Source organism: Thamnophis elegans, chromosome 9 (assembly GCF_009769535.1).
Source record: "Thamnophis elegans isolate rThaEle1 chromosome 9, rThaEle1.pri, whole genome shotgun sequence".
NCBI lineage: Eukaryota > Metazoa > Chordata > Lepidosauria > Squamata > Colubridae > Thamnophis > Thamnophis elegans.
In genome coordinates, this window is record NC_045549.1 from 56,369,291 (window position 1) to 56,385,725 (window position 16,435).

The 16,435-nt window shown below is 39.1% G+C and overlaps 1 protein-coding gene across 1 annotated transcript in view; it reads left to right on the top strand.

Annotated features, from left to right (window-relative positions):
• LDB2 (LIM domain binding 2) overlaps positions 1-16,435 on the top strand; it is a 124,374-nt gene that overhangs the window by 26,388 nt on the left and 81,551 nt on the right. The gene's annotated exons all lie outside the window — the stretch shown is intronic.

Below are 16,435 nucleotides of genomic sequence, written 5' to 3' on the forward strand. Positions count from 1 at the left end.
GGTAGTGTATCTATGTTGAATTGAATCTCTATGTTGTTACTAAATATTTATTTGTTCTAATGAAGAATGGTTTACTCTGATTTTCATATATGTGGATGTGTCTGCAGCCACTATGCAAAATGGAAGGGGCGGTTTAAAATATTTATTTCATTAATTTAGTGATCTTTTGCTGTGATTTTTCTTTCCTTTCTTCATAATTCTCCATAATATGCATGTGGTGCAATATGTAATATCTTAAAATTAATAAATATGTAAATACTTGGCATTGCAATTTTTGGAAGAGTTTACAGACTGTGAGAGGATAGCATTTAATATTAAGTGTGGTTTCATATTTGAAATGCTGAGCCTTGAAATTAATTGCTTTTCTGAGCCAAAACTGTGCATGACCTTGAAAATTACAATTATACTAGATGTTCATGTCACACTTTTTCAGAGTGTGGCAGGAGGTGTTAAAGAAATATGGTTCTACTTCTTTCCCCAAGCACAAGGCAGAGCGCCATCCAGTAGGCTGAATAACTGTCTGCAAATAATTAAGCTGGGGTGTTGGGAAAATAATACCCAAAATCACAAGCTGGCTCTGCTGTTTATAAATCAATACCAGCTGTTGCTGTTTACCTAATCTTTTGCAAGATGAAGAGCATTGGTAGAAAGTACATATTCCCAGTTACAGGAGAAAACAGTCAATAAGGAAGGAAGGAAGGGGAGGGGAATACAAATGGGAGGATGGGGAGACAGAAAGATGTGGGAGAGGGAGAGAGAAGAAAAAGGGAGATAGGAAGGGAGAAATGGAGGAGAAATGGGAGGGCAGAAATAAAGAAAAGAAAGCAAGAGAAAGGAGAACTTCTGGTTGTGATGTCACAGCGGTGTTCCTAGACCCCGAATATTTTGTGTTTGGGGACACCCCCTCGGGGCGCAGTGAGCCTGGAGAGCCAAGCAGAATAGAGGGGAAGCCTGGAGGGCAGTGAGGTGAAAGGCAATTACCCACTGCAATGAAGGAAATCTCATTGATTTCAACGCGAAAGTGTCTGTCATTGCATTATGGCGGACCCGAGGCTGTGACGAGCCAGAGAGACTAAGAAAGAGAAGATTTAGTTAACAGACTGTGACATACTATTTGATTGACAATCCCAAATGTTGTTGCTGCAACAGTGACAATTGACTGCAAAAGTAAGTCCCAGCTATTCGGTTAAGAAGGTAGCTCCAGTTGGGGGGATTTCCCTGAAGAACGGGTGGCGACCCAGCGAGAGGAGCAGTGACTCCGCATACGGAAGTTAACCATAAAAAGTGAACAGAGGAGAGAGGACATAGAATTTTGAGATAGAGAGACTGAAAAGAGAAGAGACTGGAGGAATGAGGAGCGGAGGAATGGAGAAAGAGACCTGGTGAACCTGAGTGATGGGAGAGAAGAGAGAAGGGCAAGAAACGGCGAGCTTGGGCTACAGCGGACTGTGGCAGCGAGGGAGAATTGAGCAGATGGGTATCAGAGATGGAGGTTGGAGGAAGAAATCGATGTTTCAGAACAATGGCTAGAGAGACGAGAGACGCAAAGAGATCAAAAGTAAAGTGAAAGTACAGCAGAGATGGAGCAGAGGGACTCGGAGTTGAATAAGGAGGAGGATATTGAAATGACAGAAGTGCGGCTGGACTAAAATTAAAAAGTTGCTGGAAGATATAACAGGAAATTATATTGATTGGAAACCAGAGTTATTCCTACTGGGCATATTTACAAAAAAATACAATAGGGAAATACAATATCTAATTCTTCATATTATAACTGCAGCCAGAATAATATATGCCCAGAATTGGAAAAACGACAATCCCAAAGGAAGATGAGGTGATAAGAAAATTTTTAAAATGTGCAGAGATGGACAAACTGACGAAAGAAATACAAGGAAAAGAGGAGTCGGAATATTATTTAACATGGAACAAATGGTACAAATGGTTAGAAGATAGAAACAAGAAGTAGGAATATATAAAATAATGAAGTTGTAGAAAAGTTAAGTAGCCAACGACAGTAGGTATACAGTGTACAATATTTGCAAAATGATATTATGATATAAACAGCTAAGTATAAATAAACATGGAATAGCATTCACAAATAAGTAAAGAACAAAGGGATCGCAAATGCGAGACATGAATGTATAAGGGGAAAAACACCAATTGTAAAGATATATAGACATGGAACTCCTGTATGATGGAATTTTTTTCTTGTGTCTGTTTCTTTTGTTTAATCTATGTTTTGTGTTGTTTATGTGTTTAAAATTAAAAAAAAAAACTAGCCAGGATAGTCAAGGTAGAGGTGGCTTTGGACTCTCAGTGTGGAATCTCTATTACATAGGGATCCATATTAGCATGGATCAGAGATCTGATAAACGTAAAAAATAAAAGAATCTTAACATTGGAAGGGTATGATTTCGAAAAGGGGTGGCACGTCTTTCTGTGGGATAAGGGAAATAAAACACATTTATATTTTTACAGACATAAAATAAGGGATGCATTGGTACAAACTTGGGAAGATATAAAGAGAAAACACTGTATGAAGATCCCCGGGTGGCTATCCACCATGGAGGCTATGATCTACCCCAATACACTAGATATAGGTAAAATGTTTAGGTATAATGAAATTTTAGATTGCCAAGGGGAACACAAAAACAATCAGGACCGAAAAGAACAAGGAATATGTATTGACCGGTGGCCATATTTACAGCTACAATAGAGATACAAAAAGGATGCAGAGGAATATGGATTGATATTCAACCACAACACCCCGTCCCAGCCCCCCCCCCCGAGGCCAAACACAACCTTGATGTGGCCCTCAATGAAATCGAGTTTGTCACCCTGGATCTAGAGAAAGAATCCATTTATTTGTCCAAAAGATGTTTTTTCCAGACGCAACTGGACTTGTTTTTCTTAAAATGCAGATCTATTCAGTACTGCAGAGTCTTTAACAAAAACAGTCAGTGCCTTGTGCTTTCTACATTGTAGGAATGATGATAACATTAAAGTTGGCCAGTTATAAGGCAGGTGCATTTATTTTGCATTTCTGCATCCTCATGTAATCACTGCTTCTGCTACTGGGTATGATAGCCCATGCTATCATAGTTTCTTTTACTTGCTCCTCTTCCATTCTAATAGTCAATAAATAATTATAGAAGTTTAAAGTCAGTTTATCCTCTGGTCCTGTTAAACCCCCACCATTATCTTTCTGCTGGACAGAATAAGAGAGCAAAATTTTCTCTATGTGAGTTTTGATGTTATAGACCCGTGAAACTATGGCACGCGTACCATAGGTGGCAGGTGGAGCCATTTGTCAGGGGCATGCAAGGCTTCCCTGAAGGCTCCGGAGGTCGAAAATTGGCCCTACTGGGAACCCGGAAGTCACTTCCAGTTTGCTCATAGGGCTGGTTTTTGCGATCTCGGCCATACGGACAAACCGGAAGTCACCATTCCCAAACTTCCGGGTTCCCCATAGGTCCGCCTTTTGCCCTCCGGAGGCTTCAGGGAAGCTGCTGAGGCCTCTGGAGGAGATCCAAGCGGGGCAGGAGAGGTTGTTTTTGCCTCCCCCGGCTCCTAGAAAGCCTCTGGAACTCAGAGAAGGAGAAAAAACCACAGCAAAAGCAGGGGGTGTTGCTGATCGTGTGCATGTGTGTGTGCACGCACACTCATAGCATTATGGGTGTGGCATGCCGGCACACGAACCCCTCCCCCCCTGTGCTCCCCCCGCTTTTGGCACGGCAGCCAAAAAAGGTTTGCCATCACTGTTTTAGACTGACTGGTCTGTAGTTTCCTGGCTCTCTCCCCCCCCCCCACTTTCTTGAATTTTTGTTATTATCTTTTCTTCTGTGGGGATCTCCTCACCCTTCCAATGTTGTGTGAACACAATTCTGGCCGCAGTTAACACGTGTACTATTAAATATGTGTTTCTTTTACTATATTTGTCTGGTATGATGCCCAACAGGAATATTTCCAGTTTTAGATCTATATGTTCCTTTATCATTTTTTCTAGCTAGGTGTGTCTTTTAGTCCAATATTTTTTTTGCTTTTGAACATGTCCACCACATGTGGAAGTGGTTGCACTTCCAGCACTTAGCACACATATCCTTAAACATTCTGGCTAATCTTGCTGGTGGGAAGTGCCATCTATAAAACATTTTGTATAAATTTTCTTTATATGCAATGGACAATGTCAGTTTATATAGTTTCTATCCCACAACTTTTGCCATTTGTCCAATTCTATGGAATACCCAAAAAGTCTATCATAGTTTCTTTTACTTGTCCCTCTTCCATTCTGATAGTCAATAAATAATTATAGAAGTTTAAAATCAGTTTATCCTCTGGTCCTGTTAAAATTTAGTCCAATTCTGTTGATTCTTTATAAAAACCTTATGTTTTGGCATCTTTATGGTATCTAGATTGTATCTGTGCATGTGGCCACCATGCTAAATTTATCCCTTGGTTATTCAATTTCTGTTTGTTTTTCAATTTCCCCTTCTCATTTAAAATCTTTTTGTATCTTACAATTTTTCCCATGTCCATCAAATTTGGGTATGTTCGTGCCCCCATTGTGGAGAGCCAGACTGGTATTTCAAGTAGTGTTTTTCCTTGATTTTTTGCCCATATTGAGAGTAGGGCATTTCTAATATAGTGTCCCTGAAAGTATTTATGTCCTTTATATTTCTCATACCATAGAAAGGCATGCCACCCAGTTGTAAGTCGTATCCAGTACAAGTAATCGTCTATGTCTTCCAGTTATCCATTCTTATAGCCAGGTAAAGGCAGCTGTTTGATAGTATAGTTCCCAGTTGGGCAATCCAAAACCTCTTCTATGGATAGTCTTGCATTGATTTCAACCTAATTCTTGCCTTTCTGCCTTGCCATATAAATTTGGTTACCATTCTATTTAATTCCTTGAAATATTTCCTTTCTAGCTTTATTGGAATTTTTGGAACAAGTACAACAGTCTCGGTGTATTCATTCTGATGGTGGCTATTCTTCCTAACAGTGATAATTGCATGTTAAATTTGTTTTGTATGTTTTTTTACTTAAAGTAAGGAATTTTTGTCAGCTTGTTTTCTTTAAAGAAAAATATACCCTTCTCTGTTATGTTAAATTTCAGTTTTTTGTTCATACTGTTAGTGGGACTATTTTATGCCTTATGTAACATTTATTTGAATGGGACATGTGAATTTGCTGACATCTGGAATAGGAAAATGTTCTGTACTGGATTTTCTTATCATTAACATGGTGTTGAAGCCTCCCCCCACCTCCAGGTTACTTTATGTATTCTAATCTGACAAAATTTAAAGTAACCTTTTTATCTAATCATCTTTCCACTTAAAGTAAGGGCTTTTTTAAAGAATAAATTATTCCTCTTTGCCATGTTAAAATTTAATATTTTGTCCATACTAAGATACTGGGCCACTTTATGCTTTCTAAATGTGGATTTTCTTAAAGTTAAGAGTTGAGATGTAGCATGCAGAATTTAGCATATGTTAATTAATACTACTATTTTGTGGTTTCTTTTGGATTTTTTTGCTGATATGTAATTGCAGAAGATATTATTGGATTTAGCTATAATTAAGAGAGAAATTATGGGCTGAAAAGCTTTATACTGTATCTCTTAATTTAGAGGAGGAGAATAACAGAATAACAGACTTGGAAGGGACCATGGAGGTCTAGAGAGGACAGTCATTCCTCTTAACATTTTCTTTCCTATTTTAATTTATATTAATAGTTTGTCTTTTACATTTCTGCTTTCGGTATGTTAGACTATTTTTTCTTTTGGGTGAAGACAGATGCAAAGTAGGAATTAAGCAGCTCTGCATTCCTCCTGCTGCCCATCTTTGCCATGATCTCCCATTGGTGGATTGATAGTTTCCTTGCCTTTTTCTTATTGTTTATATGTTGAAATAATTTTTGAAAATAATTTTTAACATTTATTGCAAGTCTTAGTTCATTTTGAGCCTAGCTTTTCTGACTTTGCAGGTTCAGGTTATAAATTGCTATTGCCTTTCCTTTTTTTATATACTCATCATTTTTGCCTTTTTGTTTGTCTGAGAGTTTTTGTCCAACCATGCTGGTTTCTTAGATTTCTTATTTTTCTTTTTCAGTGGCATTGTATTGGGCTTTTTCGAGTTTCCCAAACTTCTTGGGTTGTTGGCCCCTTTAAGATTCTCATTCATGGAATCCTTCCCACACTCTCTATAAGCTTGTTGAAATCAGTTCTTTTAAAGTCTAGGATACTGGTTTGATTATGTTCCATTGCTTCTGTCTGCATTATATTGAATTCTAATATGAATGATCACTCTCCCCCAGGGCTCCTGCAATTGCAATCCCCCTCTATCATTTTTTCTCTATTAGTAAGAATTAGATCCAGTGTTCCCTCCTCTTGTTCCCTCCTCTACTTTTTGGGTGACAAACCTATCAACTAGGTTGGTCAGGATCATGTTTGATCTCCCACTTGATTCAGAGTTTGTCTCCCAGTTGATGTCAGGGTAGTCCCCCATTACTACGGTTGTATATTTCCTACATACATTTGTTAGATGTTGGAAGAAATATCCAGGTCCAGTTCCAAGCCAGGAGAAAGGCACTGGAGATAAAATGGAGGCTGGAGACTGGTTGGAAAGATGGTTTAATGATGAAGCAGAACCACATGGATGATCCTGGGTAGCTGACCACATGGAGTTGAGAGTAAGGGGTTTTTATACCTTATCTTGGGCTTTGTATTTGAGCTTCCTGTTCCTGAGCAAGAGCATGTATTCTATTGGTTGTTGTAGGGGTCATATCTGGCTGTATATATGTCTGAGCTAAATTTGGTGATGCATTGTCCTTAGGCGATTGTGCAATGTAGTGAGCTCTGCTGCTAGATGGTAGTCGGTTAATCCTATTATGTCCTGAAGGGTCATGTCTTAATCCCTTCACCCTGGAGCTGAAGGTCTTTTGTTTTGTAGATACACTGGCCCAGTCTTTCTTAATGGGCACAAAATATCTGCTGGGGGAGGGAACTGGGGCTCTGAGTTTCTGTCTCCCTTAATATTTTTATTTCTCTTTTAGGGGAAATATTTTATCCTGCCTTTTAAAATATTTCTCATTCTTGTAGTGCAGGGGTGGCTTCCCATACTGATTAGCAAAAAAATCATCTGTTTCTTCTGCTTGGTTGGGTTGCCTGTAATGTACACCACTGGCAATGTCATTTTCTCCCTTTTATATTAAACCACATGATTTTTAGGAGGCTTTTATCCTTAGTTTTATTCATTTCTATAGAGATGTAGTGATCTCTTACTTGTAATGGAACTTCACCTCCTCTTTTGTTAGGTCTGTGTCAACGTGTAAAGTGTTTCCATTACTACTATCAACTCGAGAAGGGAGGAGATTCCATGCATACTTTTGGCCATAGTCAGGTCTCATATTCTTGCAGCTGGCATGTGAATGTGCATGTCCATAACCTGCCGTAATATCTTGTTGGTGAATGTGATTTATGACTTCAGGCAGAGGGGTGGGGACACAGGGGTAAAGTTCAGACGCCATTAGGTGGATTTCAGTTTCGGCTCCACAGAAGATCATGCCAAGATGTTGATCCTAATAAATGAATTGGGGTTTTTTTCAACTTTGTCTCGAGGCTCATAAATTAATTAGGTCATCTCTTGGGAACTTCATAGTCTGCTTCTGTTGAACAGTTTATATCCTTCCTAAAATAAGCAAATAAATTGGTAAGATTTATTTGTCTGATCTTGATGAATGCAAATCACCAGGACTTGATGGATTACATCCCAGAGTTCTAAAGGAGCTGGTAGATGTCATCTCAGAACCACTGTACCACATCTTTCAAAAATCCTGGACCACTACCAGAGGACGGGAAAAGGGCTGATGTGTTTTCCATCTTCAAAAAAGGGAAAAACAGACCCAGAAAACTAAAGACTAATCAGCCTAAAATTAATACCTGGGAAGATACTGGAAAAGATAATAAAAAACAGAGCTGCCAGCATCTTAAAAATGAGTAAAGTAATAACTAGAAGTCATCATGGGTTTAACAGATTATGCCAAACCAATTTTATTTCATTCTTCAACATAGTGGCTAAGTTAGTAGACCAGTGAAATACTGTGGACATAATACACTTAGACTTCAGCAAGGCATTTGACAAAATAGACCAAAACCTACTTCTTGGTAAGCTAGAAAAAGTGGGATAGATAGCATCACCATCAGATGGATTCGTAACTGGCTGACAAACTGTACTCAACGAGTAGTCCTAAATGGTACTATGTCTACATGGAGGGAAGTAAGTAGTGGGGTATCACAAGGTTCCATCTTAGGCCAGTACTCTTCAACATCTTCATAAATGATTTAGATGAGGGAATAGAAGGAGAACTTGCCAAATTTGCAGATGATACTAAGCTGGCATGAATAGCCAACACCCTCAAACTCAAGACCCAGGGGCCACATCTGGCACAGGATGTTTAGATCTGGCGTATGGGGCCACCTTGGAAATAGTGAAGGACCGGCCCACAGTGCCTTTGTCAGTGAAAATGGAGCTCAGGAGTGTTGCAGGAGGTCATTGTAGCTGGAAATGGAGCTTGTGAAGGCCACACATGGTCCTCCCAAGCTCCATTTTCACTGGCAGAGGGTTATAGGAGGCCGTTGCAGTGGGAAATGGAGCTTGGGAATGTTGTGGCCCTCAGAGGCCAACAGGACAGTGAGGAGATTGGGGAGGAACATCAGCCAGTCCTGGAGTCAGGGGAAAGCTCTGATGAGGGCTCTGTGTTGGAGGCAGAAATGGGGCTAGGGCCGTCTGTTATCAGCTGCCTTTATAGTCAGACATCAGTGAGGCAGACGAACAGCTGGAGCCTGTTCCCAGTTTGCACACATAATTATACCTCAAAATCTCCTAAATTTATAGTCCCTAAAAGCCATAAATAGATAATTTACAATCTTTACAATTTTCCAGTTTATACCTTCCCAATTGTCCAAATTTTAAAGGCTTATTTAGCTTTTCTTCTTTTTTATTTTTTTCTTCTATCACCTTTCTTCTTTTGCCTTGTAGGATGTTCTATCAAGTAGCATTAGTAAACCAACTTCAAATTTACCCACCAAATTTCCTCAAATCTTTCAAATTAACCATCCAGTGAACAGTTTCAACAGGGTTTTAGTTATTTGCAATTCAGTTTGTCTTAAAGATCTTCAAAAAGCTCACTAAATATTTCCAAACATCCAGATCATCTACTGAAATAGAATCAAGGTCAAGTGGCCTTTCAAGTGTTATTTACTTCCCATGCTTTCCTTTGTTTATATTAAACAATTACCACTTTCACTTGAGTTTCCCACGCTGCAATGATCTGCAATGATCTCCAGTAGATGGCTACCCTGCTCCAAATTCCAACATTAAATAGCGTGCAAAAATCAAACAGCTGACTGTCAACAAATCCAGGGGGTTAAAAGTAAAAATAAGAAAAGCAGTTTCTCCCAATAATCACTTTTCAAGATGTTGTTAAATCTTCTTGAGGCTTTCTGTGTTTTAAACCTTCCATTAGACATTTCTTTCACATCTGAGTCTTTAATCTTTCTCTGTGTATTCAATCACCACTTTTTTTAATGCTTGGAGGTTATTTTTTGGAATTCTTTTATTTGGGTTAGATATCTAGAATAAAAGTTGGAAGTTATCTCACCTAGTTTCAATGCTGTCTACTAACAGCTCCAGCATATAATCTTATTGTCCCAGTTGTCACAGCTTGTGATTTGCCAAAATGGCCATCGTCCCTGTGGGAGAGCTCTCTTTGGGCCAAACAAAATTGCTGTTTCCTCATGGTTGGCAAAGCACCTCTCCTTTCTTTACCACCCCTCCAGGGCAGCTTTGACCCTATAGTGTCTCCTGGCAAGCAGATACCAGCCGGTTTTCATGGAGCTCTGCTATTTCCAGACTATTGCCGCCACAGCGCCAACTGGTTGTCCCCATTCTTCCTGGTTCTTGTGAAGTACACAAAGAGATTATGAAATGGTTAATAGTTGTCATGACGAGGGTGGGAAGTTAGTTTCTTAGCTTTTCTGTTTCTATTTTTTTCTTTTTTCATCTTTTTCTTTCCTTTTTCTTTCTTTTACTATTGTAATTACAACTTTTAATAAAATTATTTTTAAAAACTAAGAGTGACTGATGTTTAGGAAGAAAGAGGAGATATATGTTATACTGATAAATCGAATCTTCTCTCATTGCACTCACTCTTTACTCATCCCTTATTTAAATTGGAAATGCCTAAATTGTAATTTACAATTTGTAAATTCCTTATCTTTTGGTTTCACCTAACAACCTTGGTAGCTTTTTTCATTCTCAAAGATGCTTCACTGCCATCTTCAATAGTATATGTTTAAACTAGCAGAAAAATTTAACAGCTTGGCATGAGGAACAACATGCTTTTGATTTAATGATACTTATCCTGTGATTTGCCAAGAAATCTACTTTATAGAGCCCAAGACTCATTCTGCAACTGATTTATTAATTAAGTTGCATTTTTGTTGAAGCACCAACTTGGAACTCATCTTTGCTTGCTTCAGAAAATAAAAATTATTCAATTAAAAAAATGAATGCTTTATAGGAGGGAGCTAGAAATGGCACTAATTTCACATATAAGCAAGCTGGAATTAAAGAGGATTCAGGACAGAAAATAAAAAGTATTCATTATATAAACATATTTACAGGGCGGGGCATAACCTTTTCCTAGGGGGTCACAGCAACACTTGTAATAACAACACAAATAATTCATACACCATTCGAAAGCCCATCAAAAACTGAGTTTATTGACACGATTTAATAGTCAGTATGACCACCATTAGCCCTTCGAACAGCATTCAAACGAGGTGGATAAGAACACAACAAATCTTCAAACAGTTCCGTTCGATTTTCCAGATTTTTCAACACAGTTTCCAAATTCATTCTCAAAGTTTCAACCGAATATCGATTTTGACCTTGCTCCTGAATCATCAGAGCTTCCACTTCATCCTTAATTATGGCCCCAATGTTCTCTGCCGGATTGAGATCTGGCGAATTTCCCGGCCAGACGTCATTGCCCCAAAATTCGACATTGTTTTCCTTTAACAATTGCTGAGTCGCATTTGCACGCATGCAAGGAGCTTTGTCATGAAGAAAGACAGCCTCACCAACCACCAAGACATTGTCTGGATCACTGAGAAATGGAATGACATTCTCCAATAAAATTTTCTCACGGAAATAACTGCCATCCCAGGATTCCCCTTTATCCTTCAAAACCCAATGCAGTTTCTTGGCTGTGAAAATGACGAAAATCCCGATGCAAGTCGGATTGCGAACGATTTGTCGATATCGTTCATGTTTGGCGATGTCGTCGACGTCTTTAGCCCAAATTCGATCGTTCTGGAAATTCGGTTTTCGAATGGCATAAACGAAGAATTCGTCAGATGGCGCCAAATGAAGGAAATCTTCCTCGGTCCATTCAGACAACCAATCGCACAACCAAAGCCGATCTTGAACGTGTGTTTGAGTTTTCAATGGTTTGCAAATGACGTGGAATGGCTTCAAAACTTCTCGTTCTCGATATCGGCCGATTGTCCTTTGATCAACTCGTTTTCCACGAATTTGAAGGATTTCTTGGGCCACTTTTCGGTTTCCTTTTCGTTGTTTGCGACTTCCAGTTGCAATGATGGCTTTGCTTTCTTGGGACAGTTGCAGAGGACGCCCTTCTCCAAATTTTGTGAAACATTCTTGGGCTGTTTTGTTCCAATTATCAGTAACCCAATCCGGATGATGTTTCAATTTGTTTGCAATCCATTTTCGATTGATAAGCGTCGCTCCAGCATCGCGAGCCTCTCGAAAGGCAATGCATTTTATTCTGTCAATGATCCTTTGTTCTTCCGAATCGAATTTTCCAGCCATTCTTAAAGCAAATTTAACATTTAATAGCTCATTCAATTCAGTTTTTTATGGGCTTTAAAATGAGGTGTCGCGGAAGTTGTAAACTGCTGTCGATCTTGCTGTGACCCCCTAGGAAAAGGTTATGCCCCGCCCTGTACATAATGCTTAATTAAAGTAATTGTTCATTTATAGAAGATATATATATGTAGAAGCAGTTTTCAGAGCTTGAATTGGAAGAGGTCGTCCCCCACCCATTTATAGATAAAGGACAGCGTCCAATACATAATACCAGAGTTCCTCAAGTGTCCTCAACTGCTAAGTTGAGTTATTGTCACTGGCCCCAGCTACTCCCTAGGCAGAGGTGGGTTGCTCCTAGTTCGGCCCGGTCCAGCTGAACTGGTAGTGGAATTCAGGCCTGGGTCGTAGAACCACCAGCGATCCAGGCCTGCCATGCCCCTGAACCGGTTCCCTTGCCGCTGCTGGGCTGCCACAATTTGTTTTTCAGTGAATGCGTGTGCGCAGTTCACTGTAAATTGTTCTGCACATATGCGAAGAACAATTTATATTGAACAGCACACATGTGTGCAGCGGGTTGTGAACCAGTAGTAAAACTGGCAGCAACCCACGCTTGTCCTTAGGAAAGAATGACCCTTGACTCCATAGGTTTTAGAGAAATGATACTTTTACTAGAGATGCTGAGTGCAGCATGGATGAGGCAAGCTCTGAAGAAAAACTATGTGAAAATCATATATTGAAAGCAATCCCCAGTGTTTAAAACCTCTCCCTCTGGGAGAGCAGTCCAATTAGGTCTTGTTCTGATGTTTTGGGAACTTGGTGCTTCAGGCACTGGTGTAAATTCCTTTCCCAGGGCTGGCATCCTTAAGGCTTGGCGGATGGCTCACTTTGGTTCCTGTTAGTATTCATACTTCCCAATTTCCCATTTACACCTCCAGCATGCCTCCCTTCCCAAATGCCCCTCCCCCTGGTTATGACAGTTGTTAGCAAGCTTCAAAAAAGGGAAGATGAACAGCTGATAGTTATCATCATCATCTGCCACCTTGGTTTCCCTATTCAGCAAGGGCACTGTATCTGTTATGCAAGGATACACCGAAAGTTTGTGTTTATGGCTCACAGGTATCACCCTGCCAAATCACACAGTTGTCCATATTGCCCTTCTCCTGCAGGATCGTTGTGGTTGAGGGGGCTGATAGTGGGACAGCTCAATAGAACAGAATGGCTAAATCGGACATCTAATTTCTGTCTGGAAAGCACCGACTAAAGACTCTAGATAAGCAACCTGTCCAAGTAGACTAGCAATTTGCTTACAGATAGGACAGTAATCCAAATTTTAAAGAGTACCATGAAAGACAGCTGCAAAACAAGTGTTGCATTGAACTAGGCCAGACATTCTAAAATAAAATTGCAATCACAGAAGCACTTACCAAGGTTGATTTCCAGTTATATGATTTGCGTGCCTAATGGGCCTAATGACCTTGGTCCTCTCAGTCTTCCTGAACTCACATTGAACAGCTCTTCCCAGCAGTCTCTGGTGGTATACAAATGCAATGCAGATGCAACCAGTAACTCACCTCCTAGGTGCCTATCTTGGTCCACTGGACTTTGTCTCAGTCCTCCTGAACTTACAGTGAGCAGCTCTTCCCAGCAGTCTCTAGTGCTATGCAAATGCAATGCCTGAAAGGGATCTAGCAATAGCAATAGCAGTTAGACTTATATACCGCTTCATAGGGCTTTCAGCCCTCTCTAAGCGGTTTACAGAGTCAGCATATCGCCCCCACAGTCTGGGTCCTCATTTCACCCACCTCGGAAGGATGGAAGGCTGAGTCAACCTTGAGCCAGTGAGATTTGAATCGCTGAACTTCAATAGCAGTCAGCTGAAGTGGCCTGCAGTATTGCACTCTAACCACTGCACCACCTCTGATCTAAAACTGAGCCAGCCTAAACTTAGAACAATCAGGATTATTAACCAAATCCAATTTGGAGGTTTCATGTGCAGAAGCAGAAATGACCTGGAGCTTCATCTTTTTTGCTCTGGCCCCCTGACTGCTGATTTAACGTGCCTGCAAAGTCACACCCTTATTTAAAAGTCTATGGTAAGAGTTTGACTATGGCCAAAAGGTTCCATCTTAATATTTGATGTCAAAGAGTAAAATTTGGGGAATGTCACAGGAATCTATAACTTAGAGAAGAGAAACTAACAGAAGCTTACATCTCCTAGCTTCCATATATTCAAGAAAATGGCAACGATGAAATCTAGCAATCTTTTTAAAAAAATTCTCTTTTATTTGAATATAGGTTTTGGTGGAAAACAATAAGGAAAATTAAAATGGAATTTAAAAAAATACCTAGTTAGTTTTTAATGGTCACAGGTAAGTCCTCTTCTGTGAAATTCCTTCTGTATTTTTCCTTCCTTTGTCCCATGCATTAAATATATCTTTAAAGTACTTTTCTAAGTATTATTTTTTGTCCATTATTTCAGTGTTGGAGAGCATTAATGCAATGTGAAAGAAGGGTTGCCATGGAAATATCTCATTATTGTTGAATTGGAAAATAATTACTCTGCCAAAAAAATCCCAGGTAACCTGTCAGTGCTTGAGTTAAGGATGACTAGGGCAACCTCAACTCTTTCTCTTAAAAATGGGGAATTTTGAAAATCATATTTTTGTCTTATTGTTATACTTTGGAGGGAGGGAGTTATACATACAATTTCATTCTGTGGCAAATGTAGTATGTATCATTTTAATTGGGAATATATATCACTTTCGATTACACACACACATACACAAGCACACACAAACACGCACACATATACAAACACTATACATACCACACTGCCCTCTGGTCCACAGAAAAACCTCTGACCTAGAATGTTGAGTTGTAAATAAAAGCAATACATGAAATGGGCAGAAATCAAGCAATTGTTCAACCCAACCCATTGATAATTTAGATGTATATAATATACAAGGTGTTCCTGAAATCATAATGTGTAGGAATTTAGCATTTCAATAGTTGGTCACTTTAAAATGCTTTATTTAGTTTTATGTTCTATGTAATCCATTAAAAGTCTCTGATTGGCAGGGTACAAATGCGGACAATGAATAAATAGGTAATTCAATGATTGATTTTCTTTTCAAAGGAATTCAAGAAGAATTTTATGCTATTTACTTGCTGAAAACATTAGGTTAAAATATATATTAATATGCAGAATAATCACAATTTTGTAAAAAAAAACAGTATATCTCAATATTTGTTAGCTAGTTTACATATTTCTTCCCTTGTTATGAACGTCAAGGGTAAACTCACAAGACTTAAGGGTAACTTAAACTTGATTTGAAAAGAAATATTTCAACTACATTTTGTGATAGAAAAGGACGGATGTCCAGTAGACACTATGTAGATGTCATTGCTCAATTGAAACAAATTAGCTAATTTGTATGATAACACGTATGTTGTTATTTCACTCTATCACATACACATAGGCATACAAATGTGCATAGGATAGTGTGCTGTAAACTAACACTAATTCAGTGAATGCATTATATATCTTATTGATTCTCCCTCATATAGAAGGAAGGAAGGAAGGAAGGAAGGAAGGAAGGAAGGAAGGAAGGATTGATTTATTAATGTATCTGCAAAGCCTGTTTCTTACTTCTACCTGACCCAACTGCCTATGATTCTGAGATCTGTGTTCTGCGTGTATCTTTCTTGGGAAGTGATACTGGGTGCCAACATGTACAGAAATAGAGGATTATTGCCTGTTCTAGGGTAATATTTCTAGATATTACACCCTGTTTGAAGTGTCATTGCAATGTGGCATTTATTTTAGCATGATAAGTATGGCAGTTGAGGTCCATGGTATTTATCTTAAGCATTCTTTAATAGTCTCACGTGAATCAATATTTCACTAACTTGACAGCCTGAACTTTTGCTGTGTTGAAAATAGAAAATAAGATCACATTCATGAGCAGGGCTCATGTTCGAACAAAAAACAGTGAAAATCTATCTTCTTTTTTAATGTACTGAAAGTCTTGCTCAGGTGTTGCCTGACAAGGTGAAGCACAAATAATAAACTTGGAGATGGAATTTATTGCATACCTACATTTGATCATTTAATATACAATTATTCTTTAAAAATATTTGTTTGATATGCAATAGCAATAGCACTTAGACTTACAGTATATACCATTTCACAGTGTTTTACAGCCCTCTCTAAGTGGTTTTACAGAGTCAGCATATTGTCCCAACAATCTGGGTCCTCATTTTACCAACCTCAGAAGGCTGGAAGGCTGAGTCAACCTTGAGCCTGGTGAGATTCGAACTGCCCAATTGCAGTCAGCCGGCAGTCAGCAGAAGTAGTCTGCAGTACTGCATTCTAACCACTGAACCACCAAGGCTCAGATGAGATTATAAGTAAAATGCAGGGCATTCTTAATTATTAATAAAGACACCCTGGATGTATGTGGGTCCTACAAGTCAAGAGATGCCCCTAAACTGCATGGTCCAGGTTTTATTCCTTGTTTATGCATGCTTATGCATACCCTAAG